Consider the following 6,000-nt stretch of genomic DNA (forward strand, 5'->3'; position numbering starts at 1 on the left):
AGGTCTTCCCCACCCAAACAGCTCCACGGATGTCAACTCACACAATTTTCCAAGTACAGAAAAGTGAAATCTAACTATCTAGAATAGTGATACCAGGAAAGATGGATCAATGTAATGAAATCCTGAATTGCAGATTTTTTTTAAGCAATGAGGATTATTATTCAAGTTGCAAACATATCGTAAAGTCAGGTGAAAATGGATTTCAGGAAATGAAGGAGGAACCCAACGGAAAACTTACCAATTACACCAATAACATATACTAATTTTAATGATGTAACACATGATTAAATGTCTTTTAAGCTAATTTAAACAGCATCTTAATAGAAAATGATTGGTGGCTGTGCCAGTTACACTGTGCAGTGAACATCAAGGTCTCAGGCAACCATTCCCATCTGAGATACTGCTACTTGTTTTTACATTTATGCAGGTAAACTAACTGTGAAAAACTTAATAAACTAGATACAGATCAACTGAATAAACTTGCAATGGGACAAAAATACAGTATTTGTTGAGAGGACATTTAAAGATCAACTTTCTTTAAAATAGAGGCTTTTTCCTAGTATTTAATGATGTCTTAGCCCTTAATGAAATTGCTTAGTCTTCAAAAATAACATTTTTTAAAGTTATGCTATTTTTTAAAAATTGTGTTCAAAAGTCCTATCCAAGAATCAGTAGTTCACAAAATAAGATGTAGAAAATGGGCTTAAAATTATGAAGCAGAACTTTCAGGGGAAAATCAGTTTCAAAGTGAAAATAGAAAGTAAGGATTAAACCAGCTTTTATGACTGAAACCATTTTAAAGGCTAAGGAGAGCAATAGCATAAATAATACTACTATCACATGAAAACTTGCAGCATCTTTAATAACTATTTTGATCTTGGTTATTTTCACAGATGGGGCAATTTAAAATTTAAGTAGATGCATTTAAACTTAACATACGATGTGTTGCCAAAAATATTTTAATTTAAAACCTACACATGCTTAAGTTACTCTACAAGAAGATATGTCAAAGAAATAATCAATCTTCCCATGTTTTCTTCCGTCTGCTACTCCTATAGCTTTTCTTCTTCCTTCCTAATTACAACCCTAAAATAGAATTCGTGCCTCAAATAGAATTTACCGAGTATCATAATTCTTCCAAGTGATAAAGATACCTCAAGACAAATACTGGACATAAAAGCCACAGGGCATAAATCTGCAAAGAAGTAAAAAGCTAACCTTTTCAACAATATTGCCTCTCTCTCACTTACCAACTTTACATTTCCCTGTATGGCCCTGGAAGATGACTGGTTAGCCAGAGACGGGTAAGATTCCTCAAGGGAGGAACAACCTAAGACAGGCACAGTCGCAGGGGGACCATCAGGTGAGAAATTGGGGATCAACAGAGGTGAGGCTTAGAACCTCACCCCCCCTGTTTTGAGAGAAATCTTCTGCATCCATGGATGTTTTATTGCCCTTGTCTAGCTTGGATTAACACTTAGTCTACAGACACACACCTGATCATCTACATTTGCTCTCTTACAGCACTAAACTATGTTTTCTACCTTTATCTTGCATCTACCTACCACTTCAGCATTTTATTAAACATAATAATAATAATAATAAGGGAGAACTGTGGGATTCACATATAAATCAAGTATAAAAATCAAATGAATATTCATATTTGACCTGATAGTTTATAGTTCATAATGCGTGATCAAAACCAAAAGTTTCTGTGATGACTGCCCTTGTACTGTTCACCATGTAAGAACTTATTCACTATGTAAGAATTTGTTCACCATGTAAGAACTTGTTCATTATGCTTCAGAAGATTGGAGACTGACGAGAATTAGGCTTGGGGTGGATTAATGATTGTGCATTGAGCATTGAGTCCCCTATACAGAATTTTATTGTTGTTAACAACCATCTGATTAATAAATACAAGAGATGCCCTCTCAAAAAAAAAAAAAGTACAAACATCCAGGGCAAGGTAAAACAGGATTCAGTTTGTTAAAAAGTCAAACTGCACACAAATCAATTTATACCTTAACCAACTTGTTTTGCCTGTATGTGCCTCTTTAGGCATGCATAAGTGTGATGTGATTTCAAAATTGTCTAAATAAGTAAAAAATAGCTCTTGTGATAAGTATCACTATTTTAATTGATAAAATGAGCACTGTAATATAGCTTAAATGGCATGTTTTTTCTGGATTGTGTATAAAATAACGGTACATCTTAAATCATTTGCATAAATGTAAAACATGGCATTACAAAGTTCTAATGCAAAAAAAAAAAAGATTTTAAATACCCTTACTTTTCCTTATAAAACTTAATTGAGGTACTATGTTACTGTGCCTAAGGGCCTGGATTGTCTGTGTTCAGAGACTGGCACTGCCATGTGCCAGCAGTGTGACCTTGAGAGAGTTATTCAACCTCGAGTCCCTCAGTTTCTTTAATTGTAAAATGCAAATATGACCAATCTCCTTTGTTTGTCATGAGCATCAAATGAATAGATACAAACCACTCAGAGCAGAGCCTGGCACAGGTGAACACTGCATAACTGTTTGCTGTTTTTATTATTAAATGAGCTGACCAGCTCAGGGGAAAATAATTCACTTCTGGAAAACCCAGCAGATTTAACAAGGGTAGAAATAATTCAGGGATTTTAGTAATATAGGCTGTCCCTCTTATTAATATTTTTAGTAGATTTTACATGATCTATTTCTGAGAGAAACTTTTCAACCAGATTTTTTTAAAAACAGCTACACTGACATACAAAATCTCACACATTGAATGTAGTTTGAATAGTTCTGACATCTGTATACACAAATCAACCCTTCACTACAGGCAAGACAGAGAGCACAACCTCTGCCTGCAAGTTTCTGTGCCACTGTCGTTCCTCCCACCTCCCCCCTATGCAGGCACTGATCTGCTATCACTACACATTAGTAACTAATATGCTTAATTAGCAATTGATGGTGGTATTTACTAAGTATTCAACTGATAATAGGAAAAAAATCAACATGGAAAGGTAGTGTCTACTGGTAGAAAAAAAACAAACTAAAAGAAGCAGTTTTTAAAGATGAAGGTAATTAAGAGTATTTGTGTGAGGGAATTAAAAATAAAAGTTACCAATACAAATTTATGAGAAAATTTCACTTCACTGAGAACTTGTACACTACTGAACAATTGATGATGTTATGAACGTCATTCTCTGGCTTATGTTTTTATGTCTCATACATTAGCTTAGCCAGCAGGGTTCGGCTGGTTGGCAATTTGTGCTGGGGGACTGGAAGTGGGTACACTTACGGAGAGCATGTAGACCTGTGCTGTCTAATACAGTAGATACATGGCTAAACTTAAATAAATAATTTAGTTCACAGTGCAAATTAAAATTTTAGTTCACAGTGTGCAACAGCCACATTTTATGTTCTCCAGAGGCCCAAACATGGCTAGTGACTACCATATTGGACAATGTAGATATAGAAGTTTCTATAGCCGCTGAAAGTTCTACCAGAGAGAGCTGATTTTTAAAAGACTCTTGAGGTGCATTATCTATAGTGGAGATGAGAAGTCTAAGCTGAAGCAGTGACAAGGAAATGTAGAGGAGGGATCTCTCTGAGATATTTAATGTGACGCAGAGTGATGATAGGCAAATTCCTTGAGAATGTCTTTAGGTTTCTCCCTAGGGTAAAAGGGTGGGTGGTAGAACCATTTACCAAGAGAGGAAGATGTGTTTGAGAAAAAGAGATGAAGTCAGGTATATACCTAGTGAATGAAAGGGAATCCTTGGCACCAGTGGTCTGAGAAGCTGCTGGGTCTCAGAATGTGATCTGTGGGGAGTCTGGGTGGAGACAGAGTGGCAAGGAAGGAGCGGCAGCCATAGGTGAGGGCTAGAGCCGTGCACTTGGGCGACGGCTCCCAGAGCCATCGGGCTGCATGGGATGGTCATAGGCCAGCACCAGGGCCTGGGAAGCACTGGCCTTTATGGCTGGGTTTTCAAACCGTCAGTGGGTCATGAAATCATTAGACTACGTCTCTAGCAGCATTAGAAAAAAGAGTATAGAAAACATTAACATGCTTTGCATATAATTTGAGTAAAGAGCCTGAAACTTTTGTTACAAACTGGGTTGCAAGGTAAAACATATTTCTGGGTGTGGTACAATTAATTTGAATGCCACCGATTTATAAAATCAGCACCACGGACTATAAACTCCATGCGAGAACTGGAGCAGTGTCCCTTCTCTCAAAACCCCAAATCTTGCCACACGACAGGCGCTCAGTACTAAGACACGGCACATGAAGGAATGAATCAACAGGCTGGAGGAGTACAGGCACACCCTGGAGATACTGCAGGCTTCGTTCCAGACCATAGGACAGTGATTATCACAGTAAAGCAAATACTGCAATAAATGAGTCAAATGACCTTTCTGGTTTCCCAGTGCACACACAAGTTATGTTTATGCTATACTGTAGTCTACTATATGTGCAAAAACATGTCTAAAGAAACTATGGATCTACCTTTGAGAAGAAATAACTTCATTGCTGAAGAACGCTAACCATCATCTGAGCTTTCAGGGAACGGAAACCTGTGCTGGTGGTGGGTCCTGCCTCCATGAGGACTGATCAGGGTGGGTGGCTGCTGAAGGTTGGGGCGGCTGCAGCGATTTCTTAAAATAAGACAACAGTGAGATATGCTGCACTGATCAGTTCCTGCTTTGTAATGATTCTCTGTAGCATTCGATACTGGACGATAGCATTTTAACCACAGTTGAACTTCTCTCAAAATTGGAGTTAGTCCTCTCAAAATTGCTGTTTCATCAAATAAGTTATTGGAATAGTCTAAATCCCTTGTCATTTCAACGATCTTCACGGCATCTTCTCCAGGAATAGTTTCTGTCTCAAGACACCACTTTTTGTTTTTTAATCCCTAAGAATTAGCTAATCTGTTCAAGTTTTTTCATGATATTGCAGCAATTCAGTCCCGTTGTGAGGCTCCACTTGTAAGTCTAGTTCTCTTGCTATTTTCACCACATCTGCAGTCAGAACACACACACATTTGTCCATTAAGTTTGTTGTCTTACATGGGAGTCATCTGTGGCACTCCAGAACACTTCTAATAATAACACCAAAATCACTGATCACAGATCATAACAAATACGGTAATAATGAAAACGTCTGAAATACTGAAAGAACTACCAAATGTGACCAGAGATACTACAGACTTGAGTAATGCAGGGTTACTACAAACCTCCAATTTGTAAAACCGCAGTATCTACGAAGTGCAATACAGCGAAGCACAATGGAATGAGGTATGCCTGTAAGAGGGAACCCAGGACCAGAGTGACTCAGAAGTTGAAGAGACCCAGTGTCAGATGTCAGTGGTCAGGGGATACACAGAGTATGGATGGCTTTACCTTTGCAACTTCTGGGGATTGGCAGGAGCAGAAGCGAGACTGTGAAATTAATTGGGAGGTGAGAAAGTGGAGATGAGACAAAGGACAGTGGCGATTGAGAGACATTTGTTTTGTATTGAAGATGTTAAAGTTCAACATGAGCTGGAAGAGATTACATGGGAAAGGAATGCTCTAGAACTGTGCTGTCCAATAATGGACTCCCTAGCCATGTGTGGCTAAGTTATAATTAGTTAAATTAAAAACGCAGGTCTTTAATACCATCCCCATTTCAAGTGCTCCATGGCTCCATGCGGCTGATGTTCGTACTTTTGAGTTGATGTAGAATTTTATATTACATTATATTACAATATATACCTGACGTGGTAACACTTGCTCTGAGTGAGTGAGTTAACCCTGGGAGAGGCCAGTGGCCACATCAGAGAGGCTCCTGCACCTCAGGAGATGATCTAGTGGCAGTATGGGCATTACATTTACTCATGGTTTCCCACCAAATGCAACAAAAATAGGTGAAGATACAAGCAGCTCATGCTGGCAGAATGCGCAGGACAAGGAGCTGTGGGACAAACTAAGTATGATATCCTGGAATAGGGCTGACTAGGAAAGG

This window comes from Manis pentadactyla, chromosome 13, assembly GCF_030020395.1.
Source record: "Manis pentadactyla isolate mManPen7 chromosome 13, mManPen7.hap1, whole genome shotgun sequence".
NCBI classification, from domain to species: Eukaryota; Metazoa; Chordata; class Mammalia; order Pholidota; family Manidae; genus Manis; species Manis pentadactyla.